This window comes from Cydia strobilella, chromosome 1 (genome assembly GCF_947568885.1).
Source record: "Cydia strobilella chromosome 1, ilCydStro3.1, whole genome shotgun sequence".
Lineage (NCBI taxonomy): Eukaryota > Metazoa > Arthropoda > Insecta > Lepidoptera > Tortricidae > Cydia > Cydia strobilella.
The window spans coordinates 18,318,192-18,332,001 of record NC_086041.1 but is presented as its reverse complement, the minus strand read 5'-3'; the positions used below and the strand labels follow the sequence as shown (position 1 = coordinate 18,332,001).

Here is a 13,810-nt window from a genome sequence, read left to right as displayed (position 1 = left end):
TATTAAATGGGTGTCATTTAAACGATCTTCAAAATATTCCTATTTTGATAAACAAAAATATATATTTGGTCAGCCGAAATGTATACTTGATCAGCAACTTAAGGTTAGCAAGTATTTATAAACCAGTTCGCAATTAATTTTTTTTATTGGTTCAAACAATTACACAGCATTACAGTAGGTACTAATGCACTGAAAAATTTAGGACTGAAAGTAATACATACAAACAAGGTAGAGTATAAAATCTGGAACTGGTATGACAATATTATTATTATTATTATTTTTTATTATATATCAGTACACAAATTCAAACAAACGAGGTATATACACAAAATAAAACAATATACAAAAGAAATATTAATAACTAACTGAGGACGGACGGTCATCCATTGCCTCACAAAGGTGTTTGCATTTCTCACCAGCAAAAACGTCGCAGTCAGGAGCCGACTTGAGAAGTGCGTTGATGTAGTGCAAAGCGCGAACCCGTGGTGATTGCCTGGTACTCCGCAGTGTGCGCGCATGTTTTTGCAGATCAGTTTTAAAAACGGCTTATCATTTAATTACTTCCCTTATTAAATTAAAATAGAAGATTATTATCTCCAGTTGACGATCTCTAATATGCAAAATGGCTGCTATCAGCTGTCAAATGTGAATGCCAGCAAAAAAGAATTGACACTATTTGAAATCTTTTAGTATCACAAATCATTGTCAGTTTTAATAAGATGGATTTGTACTTTAGCTATGATAATCATTTATAAATTTATTCTTCATCGCAAATGATAGACTTCAATCAATATGTTACTTTTTGCTTATTCCATTAATATTTCGATTTTTTTACTAATATTTAATTTTTTACTAAACTTATGAAGTACGAAACAAGATTGAATTAGCGTATATACAGATTATACGTACGAATTAGGTCCTTATTTGTAAGATTTATGTCACTCAGTATGAAATATGCAGTAACCATAAAATCTACTTAATATCCGAATTTAAACTGTTGTGAGACATACTAACATTAAATCATTTTACGGTTTAGACTCACTTGTTTTAGTCACTCGCGCGACATGTTTCAACACACAAGAAACAAGTGAGTCTAAACCGTAAAATGATTTAATGTCTACTTAATATATTTAATTAGACATGTGTTATAAAACTTATAACTGCCTACGTGATTTAGGGCACATTTGCACCTGTCGTAGGTTATGCGGTAAGTCATATGTTAGCTTTTAACTCTCTTTGGGGTTCAGTATTGAAAAATAGGTTTACTATCATATAGATACAAAAGCATACGGCTTAAAAACTTCAATGTACTAAAATGCAAGCAATTAACTATCTTATCGTTAAAGACCGATCGCTTCAAGTCAACTTTTTGGGGTTTGAATATAAGTACCTATCTGTTGTGTTTTGGCCCTTCAACTTTCTTGTACGTTTTGGCAGGCCCTCTTTGATATAGATAAAGGTACGTACGTAGTACATTACATGTAACAAAATGCATATTCTTCGTACTGGCGAATGAAAAGCACTCGCCTAAAACTGAAATGTGCCGAACAATTAATTCAAATTTGTATACGGAACCGTTTGCATAAAATTACCATACAAAACTGCCTAACAAATTTTTTGCTCATTCATTTTTTACGATTACCTTTTTTTGCTGACGTTACTATTGATTTGTATGCGAATAAGTAAGTATGCAAATTTTTGAGGCTCCGTTGTGAATGAAGAATAGGGTCCTTTATGCCCTTTGAAATGTTTGTTGTGTCGAACATGGGTTCAACGCACAGATGATAATAAAATGTCATCACGACCTTGGTTATTAACCATGTGTATGTAAATTTTATTTTATTGTTTTAATAAAAAAATGTATAAATGTGTTATGTTGTAGGTATATTGTCTTTGTCTTGCAATTGTCTTTAGCCGTATTTGTAGGTACATATATAGTTTCGAGTTAATTTAAAAACAAGACACTTGTAACGTAAGTATCCAGTAATAGGTACATGTGTATTTGACAATGCTTTTATATCTAAACGTGTAAAATACTTGTTAATAATATTTTATAACAATTTATTTATGAAAGTTATTAGCTATATTCTATGAAATAGTATCTGATTATGTTTCACACTTAATATCAAATAGCGTTTCACTAAGACGTATTTTTTCCCTATTTAAAAGTCAGGTCACCAAACGTAGATTTCAGCGATATAAATGAAAAAAAAAAAACACCATTACCAGTGTTTGAAATTGGAACCTCATACTTTATACATAAAGTTTAAATTTCAACGGTAGCTTTTCTGATTTGTGATCTTGTCACAAAACTACGCTCCGATCCAAACTTTCGTTACTTCCCACAACTTGCAGTTCCCAATCATTAATGATATCATTAATATCACTCGCGAGAACTAATCAAAAATGGCAAGAATTTAATCGCCTCGTATAAACTCAGTCCAGGGCCGTATTAAGGGACTGCCCGGGAGTAATTATTTAAAAGAATTAAAATCAGATAAAGGTGGATTGCCTGTTTATCACTTTTTGAGGCTGCGCCGGAGTCTGTTCATTTGGTTGAGGGTTCACGGTACGAGGGATAAGCGAGCAGCGTTTAGAATTGATCACATAATATGTATAGGTAGCATTCATAGCATAAAAGTAAGTTGCTGATGGCATTAATTAGTAATATGCTAATTTTAAGGAACACGTTCAAAGAGAGATTACTTAATTATTACATACCTAATATAATTCCACAGCGCGTATTTTATAGGCAGCCTTTCGCATCATAACAATTGAGCCTTGATCTCACTACTGTGACACTGATTTGTTTCAAAGACCGATTGTGCAATATTTATCGCTGGGTACCGTACGTAACTCTTCAATCCAAAAGATTGGTTTTGACGATATTTACCAAGGGCAGTTTTGCTTTACATCGCATAACAGCCGTAAGTCATTAGTAAATCAGTATGATTGTGGAATTTATTCCCCGAGAATACGGTAAACAATTGAATGCATTTTCCAATGGCTGTTCACCTGGTCCCTATTTCACCACGGTGACAGGTGCGACAATTGTCGACATCACTGTTGCTGACGTCACAAGCCTCCATGGGCTACGGTTACCGTTTACCATCGGGCGGACCGTATTCCTGTTTGCCACCATCATTGTATTATTTAAAAAAAAACTATTATATCGGCACAAAACAGGTAAGATTAAAACGATGATGATGACAATTGTCACAAGATTTAAAATAATTTTCGGTAATTCTTGACAGGAATCACCGAAGGAAAGGAAGGAAGGAAGGAAGGAATCGGTATTTCGTGACAATTGTCATTAGCTTCGTACATATCGCGATATAATGTTTTTTTTTAAATTAAAATCATCATCTCCCTCGCGTTGTCCCGGCATTTTTGCCACGGCTCATGGGAGCCTGGGGTCCGCTTGGCAACTAATCCCAAGAATTGACGTAGGCACTAGTTTTTACGAAAGCGACTGCCACTAGACCTTCCAACCCGGAGGGGAAACAAGGCCTTGTTGGGATTAGTCCTTCGATTGCGTCTGTCATGAAACATTGATCAGGAAACTGCACTTTTATGGAGTAAGAGGATCGGCACTGAACTTAATTAAGTCCTACTTACACGGTAGAATACAAAGGGTCGATGTGAATGGACAACGATCACCGGGGTCATTGTGGTCTCTATGGGTGTACCGCAGGGATCAATATTGAGGCCGTTCCTGTTCCTTATCTACATTAATGACCTGCCATACCTTGTAAAGATCCACCATGATATAGTATTGTTTGCAGACGATACCTCACTTATTTTCAAAGTCAAACGACAGCAATAAGCTTACAGTGATGTAAACGATGCTATTTCAGAAGTAGTAAATTGGTTCAATGTTAATAACTTATTGCTAAATGAGAAAAAGACTTAATGTATTAAGTTTGTCACTAGTAGTAACGTAAGGCTTGTGCAAACAAGTGTCATTGTGAAGGACTAGGAATTGGAATTGGTTGATAGTACAGTTTTTCTTGGTATAACTTTAGATTCTAAACTCCAATGGGGTCCCCATATTGATACTCTTTCGAATAGACTAAGTTCTGCAGCTTTTGCAGTGAGCAAAATCCGTCAGTTAACTGATGTGAAAACAGCTCGATTAGTATATTTTAGTTACTTCCATAGCGTTATGTCATATGGTATTTTACTGTGGGGTGGTGCTTCAGAGATAAATACTATTTCTGTTCTGCAGAAGAGGGCTATTCGAGCAATATATAAAATAAACCCTAGAGACTCACTTAGAGATAAATTTAAGGAAATTGACATAATGACAGTGCACTGTCAATATATTTATGAGAATATTCTGTATGTACATAAAAACATTGCCAGTTTTAAGAAAAACTGTGACATACATAACATTAATACTAGAAAAAAGCATAAGCTTGCAGTACCCTTCACTCGGCTCCATAAAATTATAAAATCAACTGGGTAAGATTTTATAATAAACTTCCAAATATCATCACTGAATTATCTGTTAATAAATTTAAAAAATATGTTGTTGTTGTACCCTCGGTGGGCGAGTCCGACTCGCACTTGTCCGGTTTTTTTATCCCTTGCACCCACGTGCAACTTTTCAAGGCCCAACCAATAAGCTCACGAACACTCGCATTACTTATAGCAATCTTTAATCGCCGTACGATGGTTTTAATTATCGGCTAACAGAGGTTTAAGACGAGGGCCTATTCTTATTTTTAAGATTCCGTAATAATCAATAAGTAATCCCGGTAGCACAGCGGCTTAGTTCAGAGACTTAATAATAAAAACTGCAACTGATAGTGGCAGATACATATAAAATTATGTATGTATGTGTGTGTAGGATGTAGGTACTTATACGTATTACTCGTGAAGACAGTCGTAAAATAACAATCATTGCGTTCCGTAACTCCGTATGTCTATTTCAACGTTTTATGTCTTGAAGCGTTTCCAACAACAATATTAAACTTAAAACCGGTCTGGCCTAGTGGGTAGTGTCCCTGCCTGCGAATCCGATGGTCCTAGGTTCGAATCCCGGTAAGGGAATTTATTTGTGTGATGAACACAAATATTTGTTCCTGAGTCATGGGTGTTTTCTATGTATATAAGTTTGTATTTATCTATATAAGTATATATATCGTCGCCTAGCACCCATAGTACAAGCTTTGCTTAGTTTGGGGCTAGGTTGATTTGTGTAAGATGTCCCCTAATATTTATTTATTTATTTCCACACTGTTCAAAATAAGTTACCAAATGGTTTCTAGGTCAGAAATTGTATATAAAAGAAGTATTTTATCCTCCTGTAACTTTATGAGTAGAGGTAGTCGTGTGTTTAAGACATCAACGCGTGCATCGTGATTATTCGAAACATGATGGCATGGCAAAAATCGGGACAATGTTAGGAAGGACAAGAATAAGTTAGCATATTTGTGATACAGTTTTTTCACGGTCTATATATGTATTAGCATCACTATCGCTAACTGTGCTTGTACGACAACACATTGTCATCAATCATAAGACTCATAAGCATTTTTATATATTCGACCAATCAACGCTTACAAAAACCACAACAAAAAGGTTTAAAGTATGTTATAGATAATGTTTTTAGGAAGCATTATCGCTTTGTGAACGTTTGTTAGCGATGTTTTAGAGAAGCATACGTAATTGAAATGTCAACTCTGAAAGCCCTTCGTATAAATTGAGGACGCAACGTGCCAATACTGGATGCGAACCGTACCCATTACCGAAACGTAATGCCACTTTATTGTGTTGACGTCCTAGCTTCGTTTCTGGACTAAAGACTTACTTACCACCACGATAAAATGCTGGACATGGAGGGTTGTGTGATGAGTGTGTACCTACGTGTCATTCCGTCCGATATTTTGTGTCTAGTCATAGAATTGATATTGATCAGATTCAGCTTTGCATTTTGCCGACATTGCACACATTGCGTTTTGCCGAGTTTGTGGCATTTCAATGAAGTATTTGCAATTGCACTAATCTAAATAAATTATTTGTGTTTAATATTTCTGTTTTACTAATATTGGTCATTTAAAATTACACACAATTAGGTAACTTGTGTATCAATCTTCTACTTTGTCAAATACTGTACAAACATTGTTTGCGATTTAGAATGTAAAATAGCGAGCGAAACATACATTGTAACCTCCATTTTATGGCTAATCTGATAATTAATGAACAGCAACCCGGCTGTAAAAGCTACCCATGTTTGCCTATTGATTTATTATTTATATTAGCCATTACATTGAAATTATTGCTTATTTATTAATTAATTACAAGTTAATATGCTTGTAAAACTATGAGTATTTTTCTACATTTGTCGAAGTTTTATGGGCAACCGGATGGTGTACCGGATACCTGATAAAGAAAGGACTGCACCGGAGTCCGTAGTGCCTTAATTTACCAAGTTTAAACTTTTCAAATTCAATACCTATACCTGTAAAATCCATAACTGTAGCGAGATGAATAGTTTGTTACTTTGACGAATAAATACATGTCATTTTAGTCGTCTACAAAATAAAATGATAGATTTACTTACGTGCAAAAGGCGCTTCCCTGCATTCCTTATAAGTTTCAAAATACTTAAGCTGATAGAAAAAAACCATTCACACAGAGTATGCGCAGATGAGTAAGTAACTGTAAGTTTATCTATGGATCACGCAATTCACGCACGATACCGGCCGCGTCCAGTAGGCGACCCGCCCTCGCTGATTATATGAATTACGGAGCTCCGGCAAAAAGACGTGCTATGCTGTGCGTGCCACTATGTAGCCAAAGTATGTTCTATTAAAAAGCCTTAACCTCTCGATCGTTTCTCCTTCATTGCAAAAGACGTCATCTCTATCTATTATGGTTTAAAGTTCATGTTACATAATTAAATTTCCCATTCATCTCCTGTTCACATTCTACCTGTTTTTAGAATAATTCAAATTTTGTTTTTTGCTGGCTATTATTTTTAACACTACTTGCTCCGCATTGTTTTTTTTATTATCTTGTAAAATATTTTGTTTCTAAATTTAAGGTTTAGGTTTTAAGTTTAGGGTCCACTGAAAATCAGCGTCGTCGTCGCGTTGCGTTTGAGACAACAAGAAAATTATGTCGTATATGTAGGTATTTAATATCTGTTAATTTTAAGATTTTTGTTTCAAATAAATTATTTTCATTTCATTTCATTTCATTGTTTTTAACTCGATTTTATGAATATTTTAATTCATGTACTCTCATTATTAATTATATATTTTTACAAATTTTATTTGACCATTTTTTTGTTGTGTTGTAGGGCAAGGACACGCACTAAGCACATGAATATTAAAGTGGTTTTCGACCATAAAACCGTCGAACTTTGGATCATGCACTAGCAGCTGTGTTTTTTTATTTAGGCTACGAAAATTGTGACGTATGTTGCCAAGTGGACCTATTTTGAAATATATTTTAGATAAGTAACTTCACATAGCCAGGATAGCCTTTCACTTCAGGTAATTCATTGAATTCTTGTTAGTAGGTTTGTACATAGTCATAGCTAAAATATGTTTTTTTAGGCAATAACTCTTTGGGTTATGTGGTCTCTTTTAAAGTTGTTGTAGTGGTTTCACTGCTGGGGCCGGGCACTAGGGCTGGTCCTGTAAACCTACTCTCAGCCCAACCTTACCCGGGTATTTGAAGCTGACCCCACAATGGGCGTTCATTAATAACCGCCCGGGTGTAGCGGTAACGGACAGACGTCTACCCGCAGAAATTAATTAGATACGCAATGCGCGGCGGACGCTGTAAGTGTACACTCGTACGTGAATAATTTCATGTAATACATTTACCTTAGTACAATTTTGTGAGAATAATTGTTCAGTTGCAGGTTTCTGCACGATCCTTCTTTTTAATGAAAATTTGTGATTAATATCAAATGCCTTGCGGTGACGGAAGACATTGTAAGCAAACAAGCACAAATCCAAATTGGACAGACGCGGAGCCCAACCTAACCCTCGAAGACCTTACGGAGAACCGCCTAACGCTTAACACTCATTTCTATAGGTATATTTAGCTATGATTTTATTGCTATTTGTGTATTACAGCTACAATATTTAGAGCAGATAGGAGTGACCTGTTTGATTTAAGTACGTTGGAGGTAAACTCCCTCGGTTTTATCCACCTCTCGAAATGTGTTTGTCAGGATCTCGCAAAATATGCATTTTTGTGTGCAAAAGCACCTTATCTTAATTGTTAATCTGAACGGAATGTAACCACAAAAGTAGACTTCTTTTTACCTATCTCACTGTACCAAGTGTCAGCGGAAGATCTCATGTTGTTATTACGTACTAAGATAATCTTAAAACTAAATGCGCAGTGTCTTTGAAATAACAGTATCCTAAGAGACTAGACCGTTGAAACAAGAACCAGGAGGCTTATTCTGATTGTAATAACAGGTTATGAATTTTATGGATGTGTCAGTGTCAAAAGTGACATGTTTTCAACCAGAAGCATCACTTTTGACACTGAGAGAATCCTTTATCCAAAAAAATTGCTATAGTCTAGCACAATTGGTTAGACTTAATCCGATTGTGCTACTATAAAAACATTACATAATTAATACAAAATTAAATAACTAACCTATAAAACTTAGAAACTAAAACTAAAAATGAATAAAACTAATATTAAAATAAATAACTAAAAACAGTAAAAACTATTCCCCTGCGGCATGGTGCCGTAGATGCTGGCAGCATTTCCTCGCTGTATCGCAATGCTCATTATTTTGTGCGAGGACGCTGCCAGCTCTACGATCATCGGTAGATATTGGTGGATTTGACAGATATCAAACTTTTTGCGGAGTAGACGATACGAGTATAATGATGAAGTAGATGTATTCATTATAATAAACTGAAAACAAAGGTAGGTACAGTCAATTACAAATGTACATCTGGTCTCCCGCGATACAGGCCTAGCCTAGTGCGGGGACTCCTGGAACCTCCGAATGTCAAGTCAGTTATGCACCAACTCTTTTCAGTAACTTGTGATATGTACTTACTATGTACTACAATTGTATTCGTTCTATGCAATAAAAACATTTTTTATCTTTTATCTTATCTTTTAAGTGTAAAAATATGGCACACATCATACTCAAAAATATGTCACATAGCTCTTATGTCAGCGATTTAAGAACTATGGGACATATTTTTGAGTAAGCACCCATATTTTTACACTTGACTGTACCTATTAGACTGCGTTTCCGTTTTATAGTGATACGTTTTAGCACTTTATAGTTAATAATTTTTTAAACTCCAATCGCCCTGAAGTCCCTTTTTGTACGAACAATCCGAATTTTATTTTCATATGAACTAAAGAAACAAAAAATAAAAAAAGCTTGTACATACCTAGTGTAACCAGATATCATAAAATAAATTAATCTTTATTTTGGCCAATGTGTCCGACATTAGTGCTTTCCTTTCCTTTTTTCCCCTTTTTCCTTTGTCCTTTAGATTTTAAAATTTTGGCATTACATAAATTTATGTCAATAATCAAATAAGTCGTTTAAAACGGGATATGTGTATTATGTAACTTAGTTAATTTTATTTTTAAGTAATGTAAGTGTTTGACGTCATAAAGTGATTCCGAAATCCGATTATGAACATAAATGATCTGATATGATATGGTATAAACGTAAAGTATAATTACGGCTTACGGTAAGTAAGGCTGAAATTCTTACACGGGGTGTCGCTTAGCGGGATCGACGACACGAAAACTTCATCTGCGCGTGCGTGCGCGCACCGCGGTCGCCTTGTCCCTAAATACTTGCCTGCATGTTTATTTTGTTTGGAAAATGATTGCTGAACCGAATCACGATTAGGTAAACTTCGTGGGTTTCGATTGAGATGATACAGGTTGTCCAGCGGCAGATTTCCGATTTAAAATATTCGAACTCTGATTGCGAGGGAGACGCGGGTGTTTTAGTTTAAAGAGAATGAACGGATTAATACCGCAAGGTGTAAGTTTTGCATTAATTTGAGTGCGTAAACCGCGACGGTTTACGTTTACGGTTTTCACATTCAGAAAATGTGATACTCAAAAAATAAAATCCACTTTCACCTACTTTCCATAAAAAGAAATATGGTTTATATGTTATAGTATTTTTAATCAAATATGGAAATTGGAAATCTGCCGCTGGACAGCGTGTACTAAGCATATATGCCACTTTGGTAATTACGCATTATTACCTATATAGTACCGCTAAGCTGATTTCATAAAAGAAATTTATTTTACGAAACCATGTTTATGTTCTGAATACAACATTTCGAATCGAACATTTAAAAAAATAGCTTGGTTTGCAACTGAGCTCAGGACTAGCTGACTCTGCACCGTCTTAACAAACGGCAAAGTGTGGACTGCCACCGTAAACGTCCAATTTATATTATGAAAATATGGTTTATATTATAGTGGGACTTTCGCACTTGCAAATCGTGGTGCAAATTATATATCGTGGCATAAACAATGGAACGTGGCACAGAGGGGAAGAAAGCCTTGCTTTGACTCAGTGTCAAACGGGTGTGCGTTGGCAGGTTGGCACACAAACATAAGGAGTGGCCAATTTATAACCGTAACTTAAATTTATTGTGCATAATTTGAAAATATGTATAATACGTTAATTACATTAAGTAGTCTTCTATTTTATTCCATTTATTTTTAATTTTCAGGTAAGATCATGGAGTTTATGTACTTGTAATGCTGGTTTCCTGGTAAGTTCATATTATAATTATACATGTTAAACTTGTGATTACACGATGAAAATAGGAAAATTCTAGTACCTAAGTCTATTATTACTTCAAATACCTTCTGTGTTATTAAACAATAAATACAACGTGAAATCGCTCAGTTTAGCCAAACGAGCACGAAAACAGGTTAAATACCAGGAAATATTACGGATTACGGATAATGCATGTGATCACACCTCATGTCGAGCGGTAATGGGGTTATGTGAACCCAGCTTTATGACGCTTGCATTGATGAGGTTGTTAGGTCGGAACACACTGGATCTATATTAAAATAAGCATTCTAATAACTAGTAATAAATACCTAGTTTTGCCAATATAGAGAAGAATCTCGAAGTTATCTTTTTCAATAAAAACTCATCAACATCGGACTTGTGCATAAAACATGTGTGGGCTTGCGGGTTACAAACGTGTAAAAAAATTAAACTAGACTCTCCTGCTTTCATTTTAGTCAGTAGGAAAGTGCAGAGTAGTTCATAATAAAACGTGACTGCCAGACTGCATTTACCCGAACTGTAATCTTTTCTAGGATTAGAAGCGTGATTTCATGAGTGAATTCGTATTGGACCATATATCAGTGGTAACAAGAACTTCCTCGTACCCAAATCCCATTAGGAATAAGCGCTAGTGCTACCGACGAAAGCTGCCATCAGTTACGGAAGATTAGCATTAGGTAACGTGCGGCGCTGACGACTCTTTCGGAGCGGCACTCCTGAGGGAGCTAAGCTAACAAGTAGCGTGAACGACTGGGCATAGTGGGCATTCAAATGCATAGCTAAACTAAACTAAACAGGGTATAAAAGTAGAGACGTCAACCTCAAGACAAGTTGAAAATGCGTCATACTATCCATTGCACTAAATGACCTTTATTTAGGTATCTGAGCGGCTAGAGGAATAACATTTTTATTTTCTTATAACTGCTAGAGAAAGAGCAGCTGGAAGATGTTAATATTGTTAATGTCAACTTTAGCCAGTCTTCTCCGGGACCACCGAAACGTCGCAGGTAAATTTATACGCGATGAAGTCCCGTTTTTGTAAATAATTCAAAATATAGGTGTATATACCTTAAAAAAAATTTCAGAAAATCCCACATGAAGGTGACAATGGGCTTGGAGTTTCCTTTTTCATATTGTGAAAACTTCAGAAAAATATATTGTTTTTCCTTGTTATGTTACTAAGAGATAATTGGCAACAATACTTTATGGCTCGATTCACGATTTTAATTAAATTGATGTTTTGGGGAACATCGTAATCTTTGTTGGCTTTTTAGAGCGTTTGGTTATACATATTCACCATTACTTTGTATTCTTTTAGTCCTCATTGTGTATACCTCTATGTTAGGCCCCTTAAAAAAACACATTATTACGATTGGTGTTTCTCTTGGCTCTCCCCACTCAATTATTTACCAGTGCCTAAGCATATTTCGCCTTAAAGCTGAACTACCTACGTGAATAATAACCGCGCAGGATTATCTCGGGAGCCCTCGACAGTAATGGCGTTCGTTTCCCGGTGCTCTATCGGATGCTCTTGACATTGTCCTCTGTCAATTGGACAGATTTACTTTAACGATATTGCTTACATGAAGCTTGTCTATGTTTACTCTTTTCTAAGTTATGCCGTTTTAAGTAAATTTCATTTAAAATTTGTGTAAGTAGACTGTAGAGAGTAGTACTGTATATTATTTCTACTTTGAATTCGCTTTTATGATTAACCATTGTTTCTCAATGAGTGTGTCGGAGAGACAAAAAAAGGACATTGTTTAGCGTTAGATATACTTCAGAAACCTAGGTACATATTTCGTTGTTAGACTTTGTTAGTGTCCTCACGTCGTGTCGTACATTTCTGTCGCCTACCCAAACAGCGAAGCTAAAACTTATTAATTTAAGCCGTGTCGCTCAAACATGGGACACGGCACTGCACTCCATCAGGACCACAGACTAGCAAAATGCAAATTCTTATCGAGCCCCCCGCGTGCTGTTTATGACGTACACGCGACAAGATACATCTGTGATGTTTATGTTATTGCCCATTCTGTGGGCCGTGCTGTATGGAATCTGCGGAAAATATGACATCTGAAACTGAGACTGAAAAAATGTACGTGTGAGCAATTTCCTTTGCATTACGATCGGGCGAACGTGAATGTGGTCTACCTTTTTTTATCACCGTGATCTTACACGCATCCGAAAAAAAAACAAGTGGTTGCGTTTGCATGGAAATAGTACATACATTGTGCAATAAGGAAGGTATGGGCAAAATTGTTAACGAGAGTCAATAGAAACACGATGCGCGTAGCGCTGATTGTTTTTATTATAACTCAAGTTACCATTTCCGTACCTCCCTTGTTACTTGTTACATTGTTTTTCATCACACATGCGAAGAAAAAAAAAGTAGTTTTAAGCGCAATAATTAGGTAAAACTATGATAGGTACCGTCCGAATATTGGAAATTGAAGCGAATCTATGTAACGACACCTCGCTTATCAAAAATCGTCAAGCTAATTGAGGAATCTACCATCTCAAATACGAACATAAAACTTTATTCTACTCGTACTTGAATCGGATAAAAGAACTAATTTCTAGTTTAGTCTTCTTCTCTGTCGTTTCGCTCTTGACAGAGCGGTCGTGGTCACGTTGAGGCGTCCGCATCGGTAGTAGAGGCGGACACAGCTCTTCGCACGATCTGGCTTAGTGGTAGACTATAAATTCGCTCTTAATAGCTCTGGCTCGTATATACATTAAGGTATTTATAGCTAATCATTATTATTAACTTATAACGCATTGTTGTTTCAATCCGTATTGATTGTGCGTGTTTACATTTTTTTTCTAACAATACGTTGCCGCTAGCACTACACCAATGTTTACAACACAACATCCTATAAAACACATACATTATTAATGATCGTTGCAACTATTAACTCGCCATCAAACGTACACGTATCACTTCCGTAGCGTTACTTATGGGGCTTGTGAATCATTTGTTGTGGTTGCGAGTTATTGTCAACTGCATTAATAAATTTGTGATCGCGC

At 35.8% G+C, this 13,810-nt stretch overlaps 1 protein-coding gene across 1 annotated transcript in view; it reads left to right on the top strand.

Annotated features, from left to right (window-relative positions):
- LOC134745573 (protein dachsous) overlaps positions 1-13,810 on the top strand; it is a 392,633-nt gene that overhangs the window by 199,206 nt on the left and 179,617 nt on the right. The gene's annotated exons all lie outside the window — the stretch shown is intronic.